The 25985-nt window shown below is 38.3% G+C and overlaps 1 protein-coding gene across 6 annotated transcripts in view; it reads left to right on the top strand.

The window, feature by feature from the left end:
• Positions 1–1903: 1903 nt before the first annotated feature.
• RALYL (RALY RNA binding protein like) overlaps positions 1904–25985 on the top strand; it is a 409831-nt gene continuing 385749 nt past the window's right edge. For 4 of the 6 annotated variants that reach the window (XM_061343015.1, XM_061343012.1, XM_061343016.1 and 1 more), the window contains exons 1-2: positions 1904–2176; positions 3106–3192. The gene's annotated coding sequence lies outside the window, so the exon portion shown is untranslated. Of the gene's footprint in view, positions 2177–2939; positions 3193–25985 lie in introns of all 6 variants that reach the window. The other 2 variants (XM_061343014.1, XM_061343013.1) reach the window with 2 other exon arrangements.

Genomic DNA, 25985 nt, shown 5'->3' on the forward strand with positions numbered 1-25985 from the left:
CCAGTGTCCTTTTTATACTTCATAAAAGAAGCTGAGAGCTAAGAAGAAAGGGAGCATTTCTTTTCATTTTCAGCAAACTGGGGAAGAAATGCAGGACAGGAAAGAAAGAAAGAAATGGTCAGGGCAAGGGAAAAAAGCTTTGTGTGAGGATGTGAAGAAGGCATGCTGGTGCCCTCACCAGTCTTTTATATAGCAGGGCATCCTCTTACTTGCCAGAGTAATTTTTATGGAGTAATAACTTGACTGTATCTACTGCCTCCTCACCTGGATGAAAAAAAGAGGGGCTTTAAAAAAGAAAGTGAGTGAGGAAGAAGGGGGAGGAGGAAGGGGGGAATATTACCTACATCACTCTCCATCACAGTGCCTGGCTTATAGATGCACATTTCTCTGTTAATTTATCTCATACAGATGTCTGTTGTTGCTCTTCTACTGCTGAAGCAGTAATTAAGTAAGTTTTGGGGGAGACTGTTACAGGTGAATATTTCGGGGGGCAGTGAAATGAGGACAACACCTCTGCGGTCGAGCTGAGACAGCCCGCCTGGCAGTGCTGCACAAAGTCTTGCTTCAGCAGGAACCAAGCAAAGCTACTCCCAGCCCCAGACGCTGCTCTCTGCAACTGCTGTGTTTGTTAATGAGGAGACAAGAGAAGAGAGCTTAAAAGCGAACAGCAAGCATCTTGAGGAAACTCTCAGCAACAGTAGCACACAGTATGTATTTCTTGTCTGACAACAGGAAGGGGAGAGAGCTGCCATCGGGACAACACAGAGCTGCTTCAGGGCCGCTCCGTGTGCTTTGGGGCCCGGGCCCAAACCCAAACACACCATGATGGGAGAAGGCAGCAGGCAGCTGCCTGAAATGCCCTGTGGGATGTCCACCGGGATCACCCAGCTGCCCTGTGTCACCCTGCTTGGGACTCTGGGTTGCTCTAAGGTATGCACCACCAGCGACTGACCCCCCTCTCAAAACACTCGTTTCCTTCCCACCTCGGCCAGTAACTGTTATGGGATGCAACAGCCCGGCCACTGCAAGAATGGGAGGAGGGAGAGGCCACGAAGCAGGGTAGCTGCCAATAAACAAAAGCACCCAACAGACGGGACTGCTGATACCTGTCCTCCCCCACCTTCACGTGAAAAGCTCTCCTGAAGGAGACGGAGCAGCACAGCTCAGACACGACTGGGTGGCACGGCAACTGCAGTCCCCGCTCACGGAATGGAACCACCCTGCACTGAGCACACACCCGAAGCAAGAGTAGCAGCAGGGCAACTCCCTGCACCCCCCATCACTCCCCCCTTCCCAGCAGCAGCCGCAGGAGCTGGGCTCCTGCGCGCAGCCCCTGAGCCGGTGTGGAAGCACGGGGTACCCCTCGGTGCCTTCCCGCCTGCCAGGGTACCCCGACGCACGCCCGCCGAGCCGGAGCAGCAGGAGGGGCACCCTGCGCACAGGCGGGGATCAGGGGGGCACCCAGAGTAGCCAGCGAGCTGGGGGCTGCACACACGTCACCCCCGTGCACGGCACCCCGTCTCCAACCCCCGCCGGGGCGGCAGGAGGGGTAACCCGAGCTCACACACCTCCGAGCCCGGCTCTGGACTGGATCAGCCGCGGGATACGGCACCCCCCTCCCGGGCAAACCCCGCTCCCCTCCGCGCTCCGCCCGCCGCCGGCCTCAGTCCCGCGGGGAGCTTCACCGCATCGGCAGTGCACAAAACTGCGGTGGCCGAAGGGCAACAGGCTAGCGGGCGGCGCCGGGCGGCAACTTCGCGCAGCGCCGGCGAGGAAGTTGCGCTGCCGCGCAAGACGCGCCCGCCTCCGCACCTCGTCCGCGCTACCGACTGCGTACGCGCGCCTCGGTTTGAGTGCGAGTGTGTGTATCGAGGGGGTGCGTGTGCGAGAGAGCGACGGAGCGAGAGGCACCTGCCGAGGCCAGGCGCGGCTGCGGAGCAGAACGCAGGGCGCGGCGGGAGACGCTCGGGGCGGGCCGGTCCGGGTTGGGTCCGCGCCCGCCGCCGCCGCTGCTGCGCCCTCCCGGTGCGAGTCCGCCCGGCTGCGGATCACGTGGCGGTTGCCGGAGGCAGAGACTAGAGAGGAGAGGAAAAAAAAGCGCCTCATTCCTTCTTCCACCGCCATACTGTATTTTATAGTAACTCTCATTTTTATTCCTCCCTTTTACTCCCGCTCGGTGAGTACCTTTCCGCTGACATTCTTGTCCTCCTTTTTTTTTGTCCTGATTTTTTTTTCTTCCTTTTATTTTTTCCTTTTTTTTTTTCTTTTTTTTTTTCTTCCTCTTTGATTATTGTTTAAATGGATTTGATCTTTTGCTGATGACAAGTTTTTTTGGTTTTTTGTTTTTTGTTTTTTTGTTGGTTTTTTTTTTCCTAGCATGCGATGGTTACTAAACTGTGAGCAAAAGGTGCTGCTGGGGCCGGGAGTCACTGGGATTGAAAAATGATGATAATAATAATAATACAGACTTGCCAGTCCAGCAACAACTGATATGCATTTAGTAGCTATATATCTATATATGCAACTGGTTTTGTTGTGGCACAGAAAAGCGATGTGAAATATAATGCTTATTTTTTAAAGATAAGAGGAAAGGCATGTTTCTAACTCTTTTTGCAGAGTATTTTCTCTGGTACAGTTTTATTTTTATTTTTGAGTGATTTTTAAGGGCTTTTTTGATAAAGAGATGGGAATTGCAAGTGCATTTTACAGCAGTGTTTACACAGAGTTTGTAATCTTGCAATACTGGTGGAAGCTACACAGCAAGATATTAATTTTAGTATTTTTGTTATTATTTCTTTTTTATTGACACTCAGTGCAATCAGCAGGGTGGTGTTTCTCTTTTTTTTCCTTCTTCAGTTTTTGATGCCTGTTTATAATGTGAAACTTTTCTTTCAGTGTGTTACAGTTATAATTTTTAAATACTTTTTTTTTCCTTAAAGATAACAAGGCAGAACAGAAAGCCAAAAAGATGATCCTTACTTTTGTACCTTTTGAACCTTGACTTTTTTATTCTTTTGCCGGCAGTATTTTATGATGGTTATTATTATCATGATGATGATAGATATATACATATATAAAAATAAATACATTTTCAAATGATGGCAGTGGAAGGTTTTCCTGGAGAATGAAGTGCGGTTTGGTTTCCTTGTCAACAGAAGATGAAGTGAACAACTGAACATCTCCCCAGTGCAGGTACTTCATCTCCTCGTAGGCATTACCATGCTGTGTAAATTACATTGTGGGATTTTTATCTTTTATTTTTTTAAGAAGTCTCTTTCCACCCCTAAGTAAAGGTTTCTGTGCAGTACACATGACGACTGAACTAAATATCTCTGCCTTGTGATTGCTTGGATGTGTGCGTAAGATGTTTCACTAATTGAACCTAGGTCAGTTAAGCTTGAAGAGTTCTATGTGCTGTGCTGTGCTGTAGAGAGGGGAAGGGGGGGGGGAAGGAAATTCAGAAACTCCCCTTTTCCTTTTGAAAAAAAAAAACAAAAACAAACCAACCAACCAACAAAAAAAAAAAAAACAAAAAAAACCACAAAAACCAAACCAAAACAAAACAAAAAAACCCAAACAAACGAAACCAACCAAACAAAAAGATCCACAACAAACCCAAAACGAAACCACAAACAGAAACTGGATGAAGCCTTAAGATCCTTCGGAAGGAGTACAGTGGAATACTTACAGGACTTTAAACAAAAACAACACCCCTGTCCCTGTATTATGGTTACTTGTGTGTTTGTGTGTGCGTCTGTTTAAAAATTATCCATTAGAAAATAGCTGTGACAGAAGCAGCAAAGGAGGCTCCCTCAGCGAGCTGGCTCACTGCCATATGAGGCATATTTCTTAGCCCTAAGGGCAGCAAACCCCTTTTATCCAACTTCTGCTTCTCATATTAAAAAGGCGTAAACAAGGCAGCAGGTTGCCTCTTATGAATTTAATTCATTGGGATGGAGATTAATCAGAAGCAGATATTTGCTTGAAGGTGTTTCATTTTGTTGTGATGATTATTAATGCTGCTGGCGACAGGGAATGTTACTTTCAGTGGCAGGCACTGAGAGTTCAGGACTGGAGAAGAAACTGTTACTTTTCATTGAGTGCACTTAAATGCTTGAGAGGCTGCCCCTGATGTAGAGATAGGGTAATAGGTTCTCTACGATACAATTTGAAAAGATTTTTCCAGATGATGGGGGTTTTTGGTGATGGTTCTCTTTCTTCTCTTTCTTCTCTTTCTTCTCTTTCTTCTCTTTCTTCTCTTTCTTCTCTTTCTTCTCTTTCTTCTCTTTCTTCTCTTTCTTCTCTTTCTTCTCTTTCTTCTCTTTCTTCTCTTTCTTCTCTTTCTTCTCTTTCTTCTCTTTCTTCTCTTTCTTCTCTTTCTTCTCTTTCTTCTCTTTCTTCTCTTTCTTTCTTCTCTTTCTTTCTTCTCTTTCTTTCTTCTCTTTCTTTCTTCTCTTTCTTCTCTTTCTTCTCTTTCTTCTCTTCTCTTTCTTCTCTTCTCTTTCTTCTCTTTCTTCTCTTTCTTCTCTTTCTTCTCTTTCTTCTCTTTCTTCTCTTTCTTCTCTTTCTTCTCTTTCTTCTCTTTCTTCTCTTTCTTCTCTTTCTTTCTTCTCTTCTCTTTCTCTTTCTTCTCTTTCTTCTCCTTTCTTCTCCTTTCTTCTCCTTTCTTCTCCTTTCTTCTCCTTTCTTCTCCTTTCTTCTCCTTTCTTCTCCTTTCTTCTCCTTTCTTCTCCTTTCTTCTCTTTCTTCTCTTTCTTTCCTCTCTTTCTTCTCTTTCTTTCTTCTCTTTCTTCTCTTTCTTTCTTCTCTTTCTTCTCTTTCTTCTCTTTCTTCTCTTCTCTTTCTCTTTCTTCTCTTTCTTCTCCTTTCTTCTCCTTTCTTCACTTTCTTCTCTCTCTTCTTTTCTCTTCTTTTTCTCTCTTTCTCTCTTTCTCTCTTTTTTTTTTTTTTTGTGAATTTTTCCACAGAAAGTGGTATAGTGCAATGTTATGCTAAATTTGAAGTGCCGAATGCTTGGATCTGCAGTGTTCTCTGCTCACGTCATTATGATGGGATTGCTTAACGTATTTTGTATAAAAAGCTTTTAGGGACCTATAACTATAAAGGTACACTGTGTATTCACATATGGAAACTAAGTTGCAGGTGATTTTTTTTTTTTTCTTGCTGTGGTGTAAGCAAAAATAATTCTTAGGACTACAAATAATTCTGAAGTTTGAGGCTTCTAACACTTACATTCTGTAACTTAACAGCTTCCTTTAAAGTAGTGTATACAACAGGCCTTCAGCATTCTCTGGTGCAGTTAGTCTTGGTGGAAAATAATGAAATTCATTTGCCTTTGTAGAAACATATCTGTTAGATATTTACAATGGCCTTTTCCAACTTAAATATAATAAAAAATATGTAGCACATATTTATGCATGCCTTCTGCTCTGACTTGGTGGAGTACTTTTAGCAGTATATTGGGGTCAATAATCCGTGTGTCTAAAAACACTGTCTAGGTATTTGATAGATTATGATGACTTCTTAAAAATGGTTATGATTTTTTTAGATCAATAGTCATAATTTTAAGAAGACTCAGCCTGCTTATTTTTTCATGATTTAATTTGAAAGCCAGCCATTGAGTGATTGAAACTTTATCCTCCATCCCTTTTTATTTTCCTCCCTCATTATTTTAAATTTTTTTCTTTAAATTTTGTGGAACTACCAGTAAGCAAAATTTTTTTATTTTGCTGAAGCAGTCAAATAAAGCAACTAGGCTAGCAGTTTCCAGAATGATGTTCCTTTCGTCCTTTCTTTTAATATTGCAGGTGTGTTGTGTGAATAATTTTGTACAGATAGATGCTGACTGAAGATCTAATCTTGTTCACCTAGTCTTACCTTGAAGTCTGAGAAAGACCATTCCTAAAATTTTCTATGGTCAGCACCCAGATTTCATCTACAAAGCACCTGTTGTCTGAGTTGCATGGTAATTAATATGCATACGTTTCATTTGCTGCAGTCTGAGGTTGCATGATATATCAAATAACATAGAGACTTTAAAACAGGAATAGAGGAGCCAAGTTTAAAAGAGGATAATTCTGCCTCCTGCAGTATGTGGGCACAGTAGGATTTAGGGTGATGGAATTGGTTCCAGCTTGGTGTTTCCATAGTTATGCTATGACTAATGCTGTTGAAAGCATGTTTAGAAAGCTATAGTTTGTGTAAGAGACAATTGTCCTTTTGTACTTTTGAGATGAATAAAAATTTTGTCTAAGAATTGAAGCTTGTGTTTTTACAAGTGATAATTACTTATTTTATATTTAGTATGAGATGTACTGCCCTAACTCCTGAAAGTGATGTGTGTCCAGGCTTAAATGACATCTTCTGTTTTTCTTTACATCTGTTTTGATATTCAGGACAGCTTAAGTATTTAAGATACCTTTAATAAAGATTTGTAAACTTAAAGCTTTGGAAAGTTGTTTTGTTGTTTTGTTGTTTTTTTTTTTTTTTACTTCTTCCATGACTATTTGACTATTATTAGCAGCACTTACTAGCAAATAAAAATGAATATGTGAACAGGTGAACAGAAGTTACTGTGTAGTGTCCAGAGCACTGACTCATAAGTACATGGTTTTAGCCACTGTAGTGGCCTGAATTGGCAACAGAAGCATTATCTTCTCACATCTTTCTGCGTAGGAGGTAGGACTAGAGAGGCCTGTGGAGTCATCAGCTCTGTTTTACTGTGATGTTAGGCTGGTCTTATTTTATTCAGACTCAGCAAGCTCCAGTTTAAATTTAGCTGGGGCATCACTCCAACTGCACCTTTTCAAAGGATGGGCAGAGCCTAACTCTCTAGGCTGTTAGAAAGCTCATTCCTGTCCAAAATTTATTCTCAGACAGTTTATGTTCCTTTATTTTTATGCCAGTGCTGTCCTGAAACAGTAAGGTTCCTTCTCCACATCTCTGCTTCTTTTCAGAGTATATTTCTAAAGAGCAACCACAGCACCTTTTCACTCACGTTTGCTGGGCATACTGGGGAGAGGTTGCTGGTAGTGTGGCCAGCGCTAGGGAGGGATGCTGAGACTGAGTGACTGAAGTCATGCTGCAGCAGAAGCAGGGCAGCTGCATTCCAGTCCATTGCCCAAGCTGGTCTGTTCTGTTTTCGGCTGCAAGCATGGCAGTCCAGTCTCTGGCTTTTACATCAGCCTGAATGTTTCCACCTGCAGCTGCACTTGTGGATGTGCCTTCTTCTGATGAAATAAGATTTATGCCGTGAGGACCTTCCCTTTGCTCTGCCTGATCAGTCTGAATTTCTCTGGCTAGAATGTAAAAGCAAAGGACCCCCAGGAATTTCTCCTGACACACTCTGGCTCCAAAGAATCTCCTGCTTACTGTTTTAGTATTTTTTATTCATACCATCTAGTGGAACCTGCATGGGCTTGAGCCAATGCTGTATCAGGGACTGTCTTCTATTGGGAATAAATGCAAAAGTTGATTACAGTGCTTTTTTAAATATATTTTCTGTATTAATTTCTTCCCAGGTTGCTTATATCTTGGTTCTCTAGTCTTCTAAAGCATTATTCAGAAAGCAGATTATTTATCTTTTAGAGTGTTTTGCTTTGGTTTTGTTGGGTTTTGGTGTTGTGGGTTTTGTTGGTTTTTTTTTTTTTTGTGTGTGTGTTTTTTTGTTTTTTTGGTGGTTTTTTTTGTTTTTTTTTTTTTTTTTTCCATTTGTATCGTTCCCTGCATTGTGGGTTTCAAAGATAAAAAGATAAAAAAGCTTAATAGTGCCTGAAGTGTAGAATGGTAAAGACTGATAGGCTGCCGTCAGACTAATGTTTTTAACTTCCCTCGGTGTTCTTACAGGAAGCAGTGCTCTGTCAAATTCTGGGGCTGAATCCTTCATGTTTAAGTACTTACAGAATTTCTGAACAGCAGGCTAAAGATTACTATTTCCTGATGAAAATTATTAAATATGTGACACTGTCTACGTAGTCATTCAGTTTGTAGCTTCCTTAAACTCAGTTCCAGACTGACAGAAGAAAATAAAATGCTACTTTTAAATGGATTGAAGGTTACAGTATAACATTTTCACCTTTGTTAATTTACCAATATTATTTTATGATCTTTGAACAATTACCAAAGTAAAATGGCTAGAAGATTATCATTTTGCATATACACATTAGAATAATTTGTAACTTTTTTTGGTCTTTACTCTTTGCTATTTCAGAATGACATTTTAATCTCTATAATGTATTTAATCCTTCAAAAGCATTTATACTGTGGTTTTGGAATTATTCTCTGAGGAAGTTTGTTTTTGCACAATGAAGTGTGATTTTTCCATCTCAATCATCTATCAACAATTAAAATAAGTAATCAAGTAGGTATTCAAATTGCTAAGTATATCTCAGGTTGCGTAGTGTGAATACAATTTATTTTTATCATTGCGATATTCTGGGGTAAAAAGGCGAATAGATAGAATCATATAGATATTTTTAGATATATTTTAAGCATGATGGAGAATTAACAGAAATCTTAGATTATTTAATTATCCTTTAGGGCTTAACCAATGCTTTTGTTTAAGAACAATTAGTTTAACTTTCTCTGTTCAGTAAATTTATGCGCACTGACACTATCTACTACTGCTTGACAAAAGCTGCAGAATTAAATTGCCTCTGTGGTACTCCTTCATGTGCCTCCCCAGCATCCAGTCCAGGCTCCTTGTGTGCCAGCTGTCCTGCCAGAATGTCAGGGCTCAACCATTCTGCAGTTGCATTTCAGTCTCGGGAACAGAGCTTTTTGCTCTGGTGTAATTTCTTCATTGTTATGGTAGTAAATGTAATAATTTCTACTCTGGCTTGGCTGGTAGAGTTTTGAAGAAGAGATGGGGTTCATATGAGTGATGACCAACAATCGGTATGAAGATGGAGAAGTATAAATGACAGTCCCCAAGCTCTTTATTTTTCCCTTGCACACTCCTGAGTTTTTCTCCTAAATGCCCAAAGCTCTGATTAAATTTGGATTACAGTGATGGCCCTTCCCAGGTGCTCTTCTTCTGATGTCAGTGATTATTGCCTCTACTGACATGCAGTCTCTGAGCACCCAAGTCAATATGGAGCTCTAAAAACAGCTAAGACTTTACATGTGCAAGTCTGTGGTCCTCTGAGAACTGCTATTAGTCTGTTGGACAGCCAGAGCTTATAAAAGATAGTACAGGGCATTTTTATTATTTAAAGAATAAGAAATCATGAAGAATCCAGTAAGTATTGGACCTTGCTAATTATTAAAACAACTTGGTGAAAGTCAGGTCCCAGTCTTCCAGTTGTGCCCCATGGCAACTGCATTTTAGCCTGCTCAGTAACACTGGTTGCTTTCATCAGGATCTCCCTTGTGTCAGGCATGTGCCTTGTGTTGTGCAGGGTCAAGAAAAAGGGGCTATCTGGAATGAATTGAATATTAATGGTATTCTTCACCTGACTGAAGCAAAGCTAAATTTGTTCAGTAGAAAAACATTGCACAAGTACAGCTCATTCAGTAGAGTCACTGTCCCTGGTTTTGCTGAGAATTTTACAAACAGGCTGAACAGCATCTATGACAAATAGATACAAGACACATCTTGCTAAACAGTGGTAACTTTACGATTTGAAAGATGCACAGCACATGTATACCTTGCATGCAGTATTTTTAGGCTGACTTAAGAATTGTACAAAGAATTAGATTTGGGTGGTGTTGAGAGTGCTGGTCCTTTCTGTTTGGTTGTGTTATAACACAGTTCAGAAACACTAAAATGTTTGCACTCTCCTCCTCATCATCTTTATTAGAGGAATATGAAGAAATAAAACAAACAAAAAATGCATGAATGTGACATATTTTTGTGCATTTTTCACACCAGGTCTGCAAGGGTTACTGAATGGTAACAGCCCTTCTTATGGGTAGAGGGAGTTGTAGTAACTCACTGCCTTTTTATAAGGAAACACTGTGCTTTTAGTAATTGCAGCATAATGCTTCTGTGCTTGATCTGTAATGCAGGGTTACTTTTTATAAAAAAAAAGGAATTCTACCTAGTGACAATATTTTATCAAAAGTTCTTTCACCCGATAAATATGAGGATAGAAGTTGTGGAACATTTGAAAATCTGCTGTGCAAACTGTCATGCACTGTGTATGAAATGGACACCCTGAAGCTTTAATTAAAACAAAACTTCCTGTTTGGGTACCTGTAAAAGGGATTAATTATACTGTATTTGAAGTAACAAAAATATCAGTGCTATTATCTTATTTCTCATCTTGTATTTGCCACTGATTTCTCAGTCCGATGTTGAGCAGTAGGTCAGTTTTCTGATGTTCTCTCTGCTGCATAAATTCACCTCCACTTGGGGGGGGGGCCCAAACTGCAGAGGAAGAAGGATGTGATTATGTTTTCTTCCTGCATATGCAACTTCCAGTTAAATGGGAATTCTGTAAATGAGGCAATTGCAAGATTGGCTCTGAAGAGATCAACATCTTCTAGCTGATCACTTGTAAGTTGTAGACAATTAGTGTATATTATGCACAATAAAAAGACAAGCTATATTTAAATTTTGTTCTTATGTCACTTTTGCTTTAGGACACTGATGCTATTTTTATTGTTTAGATTTTATGAGAAAAGCGCACTGTGTTACCATTCATCAGCATGTGCCCTGTTCTGGTAGGTGATACAGAAACAGAAGGTGCAGAATTAAACCCTGGTCCTATGAAAATCAGCCATACATCTGCTGGTCAAAATTTCATGCCAAAACATTTCTTTCTGTGGATTTTTGATAAAGCGATTCGCACAAAAGGCTCAATTTATCTCACTTAACCTTGCTGTTTAAGAAATAGGTTTTCAGAGCTAAGCTAGTCATCATTTTAGCCATCTAAATTTAGTCACTGAAGTCTAACACAGTTGCTCAAGGCTTTGTAGTCAATGAAGATGTATAGGCACCTCCAGAGGATTATAGATTACATCCCAAAAGAGGCATCTATGGATAGCTGAGATGAACAACCTTTCTAAAATGTCTCTCTGTCTTTACAGATGAAAGAGAACCTAAGTGGGGCATTTAAACTAGATTCCTAACTTTTTGATGGATGAACTTAGAGGAGATGAATCTCAGACTTCCCCACCACCACCACCATTTCAACCATCTGTTGAAATACTAATTTCTTAAGAAAATATTTTGTTGAAAACTTATTTTGGGGTCACTAGAATCTTCATGGCTTTAAGTTTTTCTTTTTAACTTCTGCAATAATTTTTTAACAGAAATGCAGATGTCTTTCTAAACACTTTGAATTGGTTCTAGACTATGACAAAATTCCCCCAAATTTCTGAGATTTCTGTTGGTCCTAAGATTTCACACCTTTTTTATATTGCTTCACCCAGTTTTCTGACTGCTCATAATGTAATTCTACAACCCAGTGCTTCATTGAGTACTCCTCACAGGCTCATATTCTAAAATCCATGGGTTTGAGCTGTTTGTGAACTAGGTGATCCAGTCAACATAAATATTTAGCTGTTGATGGCAACCTGGTAGTATCATTCCATACATGCTTGTTGTAAAGGATTCCAGTAAAACCTCTATTTTTTACTACCCATAGATTTTATTTTCCCTTGTCTCCAGTAATTTTCTAGAGAAGATTGCAATTTTATAATCCCAAGTGTTAACCTTTGTATAAATTGCTTCATAAGACAAAGTTTGTTTCAGTGACTTGCTTTAGAACTGTCCCAAGGCACTGCAAATAGGAGGATGAAAAACACTGGCTGTGCCACTGCCCAGTATGATGTTGTAACATTTTTTTTCTCCTCAAGTTATGAATTTCTTTTGGTATGTGTTTGGGCTTTCTGTAAGATTTTGTACAGGTACTGAAATGTATGAATGCAGTGTACATGTTTCCACCGTAAGTTTTGTCTTATTCTCAGAGTGGCATTCTCTGACTGTGGGTACAAATGTCACTAAACTGCTCTCACAGGCTGTGCTTTTCACTGACAGCATAGTATGAAATGAAACAAAAGCTGAATCCAAATTAGAAATGAACTGTTTGGTATTATAGGAATAATCACAAAACTCAGCATAGTAAGAGTTAATTGCCCAATAGCATTACTAGTGCAATAAAGTAAGATGCAGCTGTGAGCTCTAACAGCCACATTATAATGTTTTACACAGATTTGGAAATCTTACAGACTTGTCAGATTTGAGATCAGGAATTAAGAAGTTGGAGTTCTCATCACTTTGAAATAACTGTTTCAAGTAAGCGGAGTAATATGCTCTGGGGACTGTAAGCTGTTAGCTGCAGCTACTATGGCATGTTACACCCTTCACCACCTTTTGGTCTTCCACTTTGTTCCTCGCAATGTGTCTCTATTTCTAACTTAGGTTTTTGTACCTTCTCTCAAAAATACATTGCCTGATCAGTATCCACATGAAACAGGGATAAAAGCCTTCACTGACTTCATGAAATTTTTGCCTCTTTACCTTGTTCCATTTAAGCACCATAATATTTCCTTTTTCACTCATGTGTCTTGCCTCAGAGTTAGGAGCACAGTGTTGTCACAGGAATATGACTGTGGTCTCATGACCATAGATCGTTAGCGCACAGATGAGCACAAACAATTTCTCTATGCAGGTAGGGCATATAAGCCAGACTCTCTATGTGATGTGTCTGGGTCTTACTCTGCCAGCTGCTCTGGCTGTGTAGGTGGTCCCCTGACCCTGAATGAAGATTATGTTCAGGGACATTCTTGTGAAAGATTACAAGAAAAATAATTTGTTTAAGGAAATAAGCTATTTCAGGAATGCCATTTTTTAATGATTATTATTTTTATTTGATGCACGAGTTAAAATTGTGTACAATGTGACATATTATCTCAGAGGTTTTACAATAGGTTCAGAATTTCTTGATACATGGTAACAAATATTAATGATTGTTGTAAATGTTTATCATAATCAGAATAAGACTGGCTACTTTCCACTTTTAGATCCTTTAAGATCAAAATCAGCCACGTCACAGAGACCTGTGTCACACTGGTCTGCAGTGGCAAACATAGAAAAGTCTATTTTAAAGTGTTGGGTGTGTTCATTTGAATTCCTGGATCCTTTTTATCTTTTATTTGTAATTTTTTTAATTTGAGACTTGCTGAACCTTCCCTCCTGCTCTGAACCTCTCCCCTGGCATCGGCACACCTCAGAAGGATGAAAGAAAAGGAAGTAATAGGGTGGAAGAGGGGAGAGGAGTAGAAAGAGAAGGAGGAGGGGCAGAAATAGAAATGGAGAAAAAAATCCCTAGTGTTTCAGTTAAAGTTCCAGATAGTGGGAATGTTTGCAGTCCTTCCTCCTCCTCACCTACCCCTTGGGCTCAGGGGTGCCCTCTCCTTCTCCACCACCTTAGCTTTCATCACCACTACAGATATTTCACTTCTCATTTCCATTTTTTATTAAAAAACAAAACCAGAACAAGCGAAGTCTTGCAAACAACAAAATATATCTCTCTTCTCACAAATTATGATATGACACTATTCATGTAACTGGTTCCTGAAGTAGGGTTATTTCCCTCCTAGAGAAGTAGGCTTATGTCTTTAACTATGAAAGTGTGGAATGTTTTCGTACTTCATGAGTGATACCAAAGAAAAAGATAGGTTTCTTATTTTCTTTATACCCAAGATGAGCCCTTCAAAACAGCATGCATCTCACTGTGTTTCAGTTTTATTTATTTAGATCCAAAAGCAGACTTTCAACTAGTCTTATTTATTTTTTACATTCCCTTCCTTCAAAGCTTTACTCCTAGAGGTCCTTCTGGTCCTTATCATCTTAGTAGGAGAATAATTTAAAACTATTCCTAATTCTTTCAGTTAGTTTAAAATTTGTAGTGTATTATTCACCTTTCCAGGACAAATACTTCCACCAGACTGAAAAACACTATTTTATTTTATGCTGCGTAGTGTGACTCAGACAGACAGGAAATAGGGACACCCTGCTGAGTGCTCGTCTGGCGCAGACCTTGGTCCCGGCATTTGGCCTGTCTTCCCAGCTTTAAGGCGGTCACTCTGAAGGTTGAGGAGTGCTCAGGTTAAAAGGACACTTTGGCCAAACCTCTTTTCATTCCTTCTATGTGCCTGCTTCTTCACAGTTGTTCCAACCAGGAATCCCTTCTACCTGACATGATTGTTTTGGGAGTGCTGATAGAAAGGGTATATCCAGTAATTTGTCTTTCTCAGAAGGTATTTCCTAAATCTAGATCTTAAATTGATCCTGTGGCTCCCCTATACTAATCTATACAAAAAAGCCAAGGGGTAGCCGCTCAGCCAATACAAAACAAAGCACAGTTGCAAATTTGCAGACTTAATGCTTTAAATGTCAATTACTGAGAATTCCCAATTGCTTATCATATACTATAATCAATTATGGTAACTGAGTGAAGAAAGGTGTTATATTTCAACAGATTCTGGATGGAACAGGTATTCCTTACAGATGCTGGTGGAACAGGTCCAGAGCAGAATGATCAGGTCCAAAAGGCTGAAAAAAATTTTATATCCTAAAAAGGCTAAAAAAAGTTACTGTAGACAAAACTGTTAGGTATTAGGTATATCTAAATACAATAGGTCAAATGCAAACATGCTATTCAAGAGAAATACAGTACATAGAACTGCAAGAAAACAAGGACTTCTTTCAGGGATTTTTATTAAGGTTATGTTAAATTTCATTCACATTTAGGAGAACTTAATTTTACTTAAAAAGAATCACTGCAACTGATGTAACTGAATGTTGCCTCATTATGTGACTAGAAACTTTAAACTTCAGTTGGTATTGAGGTCTGCCTGATGTATTTATCTCTCAGTTTGTTTAGATTTTGATTGTGCCAAACTTACTTGAGTCACACATTGAATAGTGGGTTTCTGATTTCAGCAGGGTACTGGGTGCCCCTAAACTTGGTATGCTTGATCTCTGAGCAGTCTCTACAAAAAAACAGGCGTCCTGAAAGAGCCCTTTGAGTCAACTTGCTGAGATACTCAGGTTTTCTGGAGAACCGTGCAGAGAGCTGTGGCTGTCCCATAAGATGAACAGGAGTTAATGCATGCACCAGGACATGCTCGGCAGAGGGTATGTCCATCCCTCTGCTTGAACTAGTGAAATACTTTTTGTACATCCCTCCCCTGGGATTTATTAACGGGGGGGGGGGGTTCACAGAAGACCTCTAGGTCTTCAGGAGCTTATGGTCTGAGGAAGAGCTTATTTTTTTTTAAGGCAGGTTGCACTGGTGCAGGCCATCTTTGAGATTTATACTGTTTCCCAGCCTTAAGTGTTATTTAAGGTCAATTGAGGGGGCCCTGCCTTAACTTTAGGTAACTTTAGTTAAAAATACAGCAGAAATTAGGCAATTTGAAACTTGACTTCGACTGCAGTTGAAATGCGATGCAATGCATCCTGTACTTCAGAATTTAGAGGCATTTGCAGATGGAAGAAACCTGACTTTCTTGCTTTTGTAAGCAGGTATTTTGAAGCCTCTGGTGTTGGTGAAGTCAGTAAAACTGCCAACACAAGTAAGACGAAGAAGGAGCTGTGAAAATGGGTCTGAGGCATATAGTTTTTAAATCAGGGGTGAAGTGATGATGACTTACTTGGACTGACTCGAATCCTTTGCCTTTACTGTCCTACCACTCCATCATCTCTGCCAAAAATATTATATATTTCAATTTTGTAGTTTGCTTTACAACTTTTATCTTCTTCAGAGTGTGACAAAATTAATTTCATATAGCCATCGCCATTTCACTTCAAAATGTAAATACAGTATAATCCATGATCATAAATCTCTTTTATGACCAGCTGTTTGCTATTATGTTTTACATCCTTGCAGTGCATTGGTAAAGTATCTTTATAGAACTGGCATAATAGACTTGGCACCTTTGAAGCTAGGAACTTTCTAATGAAAACTTTGAAAGCTTTGATCTTTTCCTGAAAGGGTACTGCTCCTTACATATGTTGATAATCTGCCTCCTTCAAATCAAATACTTTATGACTTCTGGAATGTTATATAAAATATATCTCATGGTATTGGATGCTACATATAAAATGTAAATTTTGAAATAAATTAGAATAGTCTTCTGGTATTAAACTTCATCTGTTAAATTCAAACCAAGATTTGTAAGTTATGATACCTGCCTATTAACTGCTGCTCTAGACATAGCAGCAAACCTAAGTACTTTTGAAAATCAGAATTTTGGCCATTTCTACTCAATACAGAGTTAGAGGCCTGACCTCAGCATCACTGTGGAAGATATACTATGTGTAGAATGTAGATTAGTGCATATGACATCAATCTCTATTTGGCCTAGAAAACAGAATTGTGGTGGAAACAAGGCTGAAAATTTCATATATGAAAGATATTTTAATTAAATATGCCAAAGGCAAGGAAGGCATACCATGTATACTTTGCACATAAAATAAGTCGATTTCTACATGTTTGTAGCAAGAAGAAGCCCATATAGAAAACTGGACTCAGGCAGTGCTCTCACCTGCAGGTTTGTAATACTTTGGACATGAGTCCATTTGGATTGCACTGCAGAGATTTATCTGAGGACAGAGTTTCTTGGTTTGATTTTTTATATTAAAGATTATAAATTATGCATGATATTTTCTCATAAAAGTCTCTTTCCCAGACGATGTACCTATGTATCTATCCAAGGATACTCCCTGTCCTGTAATTAAATCTATAACAAATTTGCTATTGATTGCACTAGGAGCAGTATCAGGCTTCTGGTTTTGGTATAGTAGGCTGTGTTTCTGATATAAACGTGGAACAGGCTATTAACTCAGTAAAATGGACAGTCTGCTACCTGGTTCTGAAGATAGCACAATAAAAGTTTGATTTAGTGTAAAACCTGAGATGTTATTTTTCCTAATAAATGAGTTGGTATATATTTTTCTGGTGTATTGAAAGTGAGAAAGAGGTGATTCAGTGTGTCAAACTTAAGGTCGAGCTAGCTCATTATTCTGTTTCTGCTGGTAGTCAAGAGTAAGAAAAAGAATCGTATTCTTACAGGATGCTACTTTTTAGTAGAGTACATAGAATACCAGGAAAATAATGCAAGAATAAACTATACTGGCTATGGCTTATTTATAGTTTATTTTAGAGTTTATGAATATGAATAAATTGATACATAAATGTACACTTTGTACAATTAGACATGAATCAAGACAGATCACACTCTTATATAAGTAAATACAGTACCTATTAACTATCATATAAATTGACAGCGATTTCATATCTCATAGGAAAACAAAACCTTAAAATATACAGTGGAAAGCATGCTTAAAGCAGAAACAGTTTAAAAAAATAAATATATAAAAATCATTTGAAGTATATTGGCAAGATGATGAAGTAAGAATATATTATTAAATCTGTATTGCAGCTCAGATAAAACTCCCTAAGTAAGTTCAAATAGTAGGAGTTCGTATTTCAAAATTCTGGCATTTCCTAAGTTTGTATTTGACTTTGCTGACCTACTTAACTTTTTTCAGTATAGTGGTTTTTTAATGTGTATGTATTATGTATGCAATCTATATTTACTATATTCAGGAAGATTAGATGTCTATTCACATGTTGGAAGTTTCATTATGAAATATATAATGTAGCATAAAAAGGCATTTATGAAAATTGTTTTGTAGTATTGACTTGTAGCTTCTTATCAAAGCTAAAAATTTGAAAGGTTCCCATTTTTTCTATTTGCACCATTCTACAAGGAATTAAAACAGTAAGACTGTAAAGTAGAAGCATGCTTTAATGAGAAGAGCAGATCACACAAGCTTGGTCATATTGGTGTGCAGAAACTCTGGGAGAAGTACTATGCTTTTTGTGAACTTCAGCATCCCATACATTTTCATCTATTTATATTTAGAACAGTAACATTTCATTAAGGACTACCTTATTAGTCAAATTTCATCTAAGAATTTTAAAGCCTTTGTGCTCTACAATGCTTATAATTAAAAAAAAAAAAAGTAATGTAAGAAAACTTTATTGATTTGTGTTTTCAGTGCACATAGGAACTCAGCCGTGGAAGAAGACTAGCAGCTTATAAAAAAAATAGAGGGTGAGCTCCAGACTCAAACCCATGTGATTTATATGCAGCTTGCAAACCACCATGTGCTCAGGATTCTGCAATAGAGTATGGCTTCAATAATAACAATTATTATTTCAAAATAATCACACAGTGTAAATATTTAATTTTTTTTGAATGGGAAATCATCTGAAGTATTTGCATGTGTTACTTCTGAGAACTCATTCAGTCACAACCTCTCACCGGCAGTATATTGAAAATACATCAGTGAAAATACCCATTTAAAAATGTTCTTTCTTACTATTAGTAATTTTTCTCTCATGCTATATATACTTTATATATAAGACTTCTGTTACACTTGAATATCGTTGTTATTGTATCTTTTTTATAACTCCTTAGTTCTTTGACTTGGAGATATTTTTAATGTTATATTTCTTAACACCTTTTAACAAAGCTCAACATAAAAAAATGGACAATAAATGGGTCTTTATTAATAGAATAATAACAGCATATTTCAGAGCATGTGGTGAAGAAAAAGACATCAAAGACAAGTTAATAAATAGTGATATCATCACAGTGAAATCTTCAGAAAATCCTACAGCCATTTTCTAGGCAAAGTTTTAAAAACACATGCAGCTAATACAGATTTTTATATGATCTGACTTTCATGGAAGCAGTTTTGTTCCAACAGTTAAAGAGAAGCTGTTTCTTCATATATGTTATAAGATATATATATATCTCCTAGTTCTTACATGAACTTTTGTGAAATGGTATAAAGTTAAGATTTGTTTTCAGGCACCCCTTATTAGACTGCAACTGAGTCATTAAAAAGGAGTACAGCTGTTTCCAGAAGCAAGACTGAAAGAAGAGATTTTCTTTTAGTGAAACCAAGTATTAATTGGTAGGAATTCATGGAAGGATATTGTATGAGCTAATCAGTTGGCTTAAACACATAGTTTCATTTTCATGTTTACACCAGGTTGATGCAAATCTTGCAAGGTCTGTGGTGGGGCAGGAAGCTTTTGGCTTTGGTTAGGATTCCCATTGGCTGTGCAAGTAAGGACTTCTCTCCTGCTAGCCATCAGATGTGCACATTTCTTAAGTATTCACATTGTAAGTTTATACTTTATGTAATTAAATACGGTCAAATCCTACATCTCATCAATTTGTCTAGGAATAGATATTTTGTTGGAAGAAATTACTGTGCAGTTGAAATGCAAGTGTTGTGTCATGGGGAAAAATTCCCTTCATAATGTCTTATTCTGCAATACTATATTGAAAATTGCTGTAGTATCAGATAAGATAAAGTGTGATTTCTTGGAAATCAGTATTGATGTTTTCTGCAGTCTAGTTCTCATCCAATTACTAAAGTCAGACTTTACTAGCTAATAAGATTTCTTTGAGATTCTAGATTCAACTGCCTGCTGTAGAAGGACTCTTACCTTTTGGCATCCAAAATTGTTTGTCAGGCTTAGCCAATATTTTACAACATTTAAGGTGCAGTTTAAAATGAAATCTTGTTGCAAAACAAACTAAGCCAGAATTTTTTTTCTTTCCTCAAAGGCTTGAAATAATGTTGCCATCATCTGATTTTTTTATTCATGTAAAACAATTGTCTGTTGCCAAATCCCAACACAAGCCATTTTCCCCATCTTACTATAAAAACTGTTTATAAATTAGCATACTCTGGTTTGTGGTGATACTATGTGTATAGTGTATAGAAAAGGGCTATAATCCAAACCAGTAATGTTCAAAAACATATTAAAAATCCCTCCCCCATTTGAAAATTTGGGGTTACATAGGTTATTTCTGGTTTTAGATAATATTTTTAATGGAATGCGTTATTTTTATGAAGTTGTGTTTATTTAAAAAAACAAACAATGGGAAGTTTCTGGTACACAACAGAAGGAAGGCAGTGGGAGAACTCTTTGCCACTCAGGTTCCTTTTAGGCAACATTTTTCCCCAAAATCTTTTCCTCAGCCTTTTTTTCTGAGGACACATCTACAGCATAGAGATGTGCAGTCCCTCTGCCCACTCCAGCTTCAGCATTTCTAAGATCTTGTAGAATTATGTGACATTTAGAAGACTCCGGTATTGTTTATTAGATCAAACTTAGTGTGGGGTTTGTGTGGCCTCAAAACTCAAAGCTCAAACCTCTCTTTTCAGTTCAGTCCTATATAAAATCTCCTGTCTAGACAAGGACTCCTTAAAACCTTTGGAGAGGATCAGTATTTTGGGCTGTAGGCACAGTTTTCCCAATAGGAAATTACAGCATAAAGATAATTTCCTTGTCCATTGAACTAGAATGAAGAACATTTGCTGGAAAATGGAAGAGTAGTCCAGCAACACATCTTTCTTTTACTAAGCATATATTAATTCATCTAGTGGGGATTCCTGATTAGTCTCTTTCCTATGATCATTAGGACTGAAGGAGATACTGATTGTACTTTGAAAACAAGCACTGTTATTAGTGTTTTCTTTCATATTTGTTTAAAAGCACAGAAATAAATCATTGGAGTGGAGATGTGGGATTTCATTTTCTTTATGGAAAGGGGAGACTATGAAAATAATTTTTTTGTTGATGTAAATTGTCCATTAATCATGTCTAATTTCTTCTACATGCCTACACTATAGTCGAGCTTCTTTGAACTAAACAAAATAATCCAGTTAATTAATCGGTTTCAAACTTTGACCGCTGACGAGAGTATTGTCACATCTTCTGGGACACATCAGAGATGTGTCCTGCAGATAAGAAGAGAATGGTGTAAAAAACCCAAATAAACGTGGAAACTGCAAAGGTACTGGATAGTGAGAGAAGCACAGTATCTAACAGAAGGATATGTATGCACAACAGAAACAGTTAGTGCCTGGATGATTCCCCTTTATTCTCCTCCTTCCAGCTCTAGGATTTCAGTTTCACATGGAAGCTCCTTCTGTCAATTGGATGGATGTGTTCCTCTGCAGAGCTACTGATATATCTGAAATCTTTACTAATCCTGCAAAATGAAATACAGATAATCCCATAAGCAAGTAGTAAAAGGCAAGTAGGCTACCAGATATGGTGTGTTTTTTTTGAAGTTAAGCCAAAATTTAAAATATACTGTGGCCTGGACACTTTTAGACTTAGGTTCTATGCTTATAACTTGTTCATAGCAAATGTAATGGGATTTACTTTCTTTTAGTGATAAATTGTAGAAAATTGGATGATTAGTTCTATATTGGGAAGATAATTTCAGTCTTATTATAGAATGGCTAATGGAGCTTTAAAAAAATTGAGGTAATGCATGTGTGTGCTGTATGTGGAGAGTGGGGGAAAATAAGATGCACATGAAATCGGAGCACAGAAATTATGAACTTTTTGGTGAAAGCTATTTAGCCCTAGAGCCTCTCCTTTGCAATTTGAGAGGATTTAGAAGAATGCATTATTCATAGCAAAAACATAGTTAGAAAGTCAGTTGTTTCTGATGGAGGGTGGTGGGCACAAGCTTGTGTATATTTTAGGCATTTTATGTTAAACACTACTGCAGGAAAAAATCTGATTTGTGCCGTGAACACTGTACTGATTTCAGTCACTAAGACTAAGGTATACCCTACTTAGCAAAAACTGCATTGGCAAAGAGAGTGTATTAATGAATCCTAGAAATTTAATCATTGATTAGGCCCTCTGAGATCTTAAATGTAAACTATAAATATGGAATCATTAAATAGCCCATTTTTTAGATTGATTATTAGAGCTATAGTGGAGCATGTTATTATGTTAAATCTTAACAAGGGTTAAATAACAGAAGGGTTCAAGTGCTACAGATGTTCATCTGATGTTCAGCTTTCAAAAAAAAATATCTGAATCTTTTGCTTTATATGAAGAATTGCAATTTAGTTTGGGAAGTTTGCTTTGGAGCCAGTATATCTGAGGAGGGTTAAAGGATCATGCTGTGCAAGTTGCAATGTTAACTGTAGGATGAGATTTTTTTTTTTTTTTTTTTAAATAAAGGGGGCTCTTTCTCTTTTGATAGAAATAGATAACATACCTGTAAGTTGAGTCATTATTGTAACTTTTTTTTTTCTCTTATGTGTTTCAGAAGCAATATTATTTTTTTCCATTGGTATGTGTAATGAGCCATGGTTAATATATGCTACTTAGCTTAATCTCTCTGAAATTCAAGATTTCAGTATGAAAGAAAGGGGGCAGGAGGAGATTTAATATATACAAGGGAGAAAACCTGGAACTATATTCGTGGCAATTGAGGCTCAGATGTTACCTCATGGATAAAGTAGAAAATAGGACAGTAGGCAGATTCGGTTCTGCTGCTCATCTTGTGGTGTGAGCATATTCCCTAATCTTTCTAAGCCACCTCTTCATTCTTTTTTTTCAAAGTATTTTGCTAGTTGGAATCACATGCATTCTTGTTGATGTAAATGAATGAGTATAATAGTGAAACCACAATTATAAAAGTGGAGCTGTGCAGCAAGAAAGATATTAAGACGGATGCCTTGCACTTTCCTAAGGAATGCCTACACTGCGGTCAGCTCTTTCAAGACTGATAAATATGGATCTTGGAGATGATATTGTAACATCCCTGAAAACAATCAAACAAAAATTTGAAATTTTTATGAGGGGAATTTGCAGAAGCTTTTTGAATGTGAGAATAGGAAAATCTAATGACTAAACATTTTTACACTTATATTTATTCAGCTCCATTTGAATGTGCCTTTGGGGCCTGAGGAAGCTGCACTTAGTGAAGGACCTAAGAGTTTGGAGAGTCAAAGCAGAGGTATCTGTCACCTTGCTACTCACTTTTGTAATTCCTCAGATTAGCAGCTGCTTTGATTTGTGCCAGTGGCTACCAAAAATTTTTTTTTTAGGCAGGAATTGTCAAAGAATGGGGCATCCTGGTCGTAAGTTTTCAGAGTGCTGGCATATGCCAGTCGGTAGAGGGGTAATATATGGTTACAAGCTATAACTGCTGTTAATTCTTTAATTCTGCCATACTTGCAGGATCCTTAAATGTCTTAAAAAGACGCTTTTCTGGACCTCTCTTCCATACTAGAAAAAGGCAAGGTTGTTGCCAAAATGTGGCTGTAGTCAGTCTGAACATTTCTGAGGTCATGATATCAGCATGTTAAACTGAATATGCCTCTGTGAGTTGATTCAGAAACAAATGGTGTTCCAAATGTCATCGTTTTGACGAGGTCCTTCTCGCATGGTTCCAGTGACTACTGCTTAGTTGCCTTGCCACTGAAGAGACCTGGCAGAGGGATTTGAGATTTGAGTTTGGTGATTTTATCTGTGATAAATTCTGTGAACAGTGCCTTTGAAACTGATTTTCTAGAGTTTGTAGTCCCTCTAAAGCTTGAACACAAACCGCATTCATGTTTCCTAACCATTAGTTTTCACTGGGGAGAGAGCTGGGTTTGCAAATCAGTCTACATCTATTCATTCTTTGAGTCATTCTCATGCTTTTGAACTGTGTCTTCTCTTCCTCATTTTTCCCCATTACTGAAATGGGAATAAACCTCTCCATTATCAAAATTATTGTTGATGTTTACATATTAAGTTACCCATCACTCTCTAAGATTTTAAAGCAAATATTTTATCAGCTGTGTTTTTAACCATTGTCACAAAGTTGTCTATAGATATGTTGAAAAGGTAACCCCCAATACCAGTAAACCTACAATCTATTCTAGATGTTGTGCTCAGCCAAAGGTCACTCGGTCTGGTAGAAAGAAAAAATACATGGCTGGAAAGTGAGGAATAACTGCCTTGTTTACTTTTTGGCAGAGCCCTTGTAGCTAGCAGTATGGCAGGTTTAGCTACACATGTTCTGAGAGAGAGAGGGGGGGGAAAGAATTTTTTTTTTTCTTCTGGAATAACACATTAACCCATTGAAATTGAGGGAGCTGAGCGGTTTAAATGAATAGGCAGTGGTCTCTGTGAAGGTGACGTTTTTCTTTTATATAGGTAATAGCTCTTTATTGTTGTTAGAATGTGACGCAAGGGAGGCTTTGAAAGGAATCAGAGGTAGGTTCTGCTCATGCTGGACCTGTGTATGAAATTGCGTCTGATCAGCCAAAAGGGAAAGGCTGCTCTCCCTGTGAAATGAATGAATGAATTTCTCTGGTTAGGGTAAAACACACCAACAGGGAACCAAAATTTTCCTACATACATATTTAGCCAAAAATACTGAACAATGCTCTTAATTTTGTCACTGGAAATATTTTGTTATGAGATGATGATTCATCATCGATCTTTACTCTCTGCCAATGGAACAGCTCTCTTGGGAGGAAAATATGATCTATATCTGTCTTACTTGTTTGACAAGATAAAAAAAAAATAATAAAGAAACAGACTTCTGCTTTTGTTTCAGTGATTTAAAGTACATTTTCTAACTTTTTATTCAAAGAAGATATTTGTAAATCTAATCTAGAAAAATGGTGGTTTTATAAGCTTCAGGAACATGTTTCGTTTGGAGTAAATAACTTATTCCTTGCCAACAGACAGCTGTAAATAGATAAAATGCTCAAGCTTTCTGAGGCTTGGCTCAAATGCCGGGACAAAATCGATGAGAAAAATTGATGTCTTATATGTGCAGTACTTTACTTAATCATTTAAAAAAATTATTTCAGTGATACATAGATGGGCAGATCCAGAGCAAATTGTCAGGAACAGTTTAGTTTCTACAGAGTTCTATTGATTTGCTTCTGTGCTAGATCTGGCCCACTGTGGAAACTAAGTTTAATAGTACTGTATTTTTTTATGCACTTATATATTAGTACCAAATAACATTTCATTTTCCGCAACCACAGATGCTAAACTTATAGAATCATAGAGTAGTTAGGGTTGGAAAGGAACTTAAGATCATAAAGTTCCAACCCTCCTGCCATGGGCAGGGGCACCTCACATTAAACCATGTCACCCAAAGCTCTGTCCAACCCGGCCTTAAACACTGCCAGGGATGGAGCATTCACAACCTCCCTGGGCAACCCAGTCCTATGCCTCACCAGCCTAACAGAAAAGAATTTCTTCCTTATATCCAATCTAAACTTCCCCTATTTAAGTTTTAACCTGTTACCCCTTGTGTCCTATCACTGCAGTCCCTAATGAAGTCTCTCCCCAGCATCTTCATAGGCCCCCTTCAGATACTGGAAGGTTGCTATGACTTCTCTGCACAGCCTTCTCTTTTCCAGGCTGAACAGCCCCAACTTTCTCAGCCGATCTTCATATGGGAGGTGCTCCAGTCCCCTGATCATCCTTGTGTTCCTCCTCTGGACTTGTTCCAATAGTTCCATGTCATTTTTATGTTGAGGACACCAGAACAGCACACAATACTCCAAGTGAGGTCTTACAAGAGCAGAGTAGAGGGGCAGGATCACCCCTTTTGACCTGCTGGTCACACTCCTTTTGATACAGCCCAGGATATGGTTGGCTTTCTGGGCTGCAAGCGCACACTGAATCCGGCTCATGTTCATTTTCTCATTGACTAGCACCCCCAAGTCCTTCTCCGCAGGGCTGCTCTGAATCTCGTCTCTGCCCAGCCTGTAGCTGTGCCTGGGATTGATCCAACCCAGGTGTAGGACCTTGCACTTGGCATGGTTAAACTTCATGAGGTTGGCATCAGCCCACCTCACAAGCGTGTCGAGGTCCCTCTGGATGGCATTCCTTCTCTCCAGCATATCAACCGAACCACACAGCTTGGTGTCATTGGCAAACTTGCTGATGGTGCACTCAATCCCACTGTCCATGTCACTGACAAATATATTCAACAAGACTGCTCCCAACACCAATTCCTGATGATGTTCATAGAAAATTCTTTACATACATAGAATGTGTATTGTTTCTGACATGCCACAGAATTTCTCTTGACATTTATAAGCTCGGGATTGAGTTATCCCTTTCATTTTGTGTAATTTATGAAACAAGTTCATTTCTAAAGTTACACCACTG

This window comes from Neopsephotus bourkii, unplaced genomic scaffold (genome assembly GCF_033783945.1).
Source record: "Neopsephotus bourkii isolate Nb327-2 ecotype Australia unplaced genomic scaffold, CSIRO-AGI_Nbou_v1 NB_1820, whole genome shotgun sequence".
NCBI classification, from domain to species: domain Eukaryota; kingdom Metazoa; phylum Chordata; class Aves; order Psittaciformes; family Psittacidae; genus Neopsephotus; species Neopsephotus bourkii.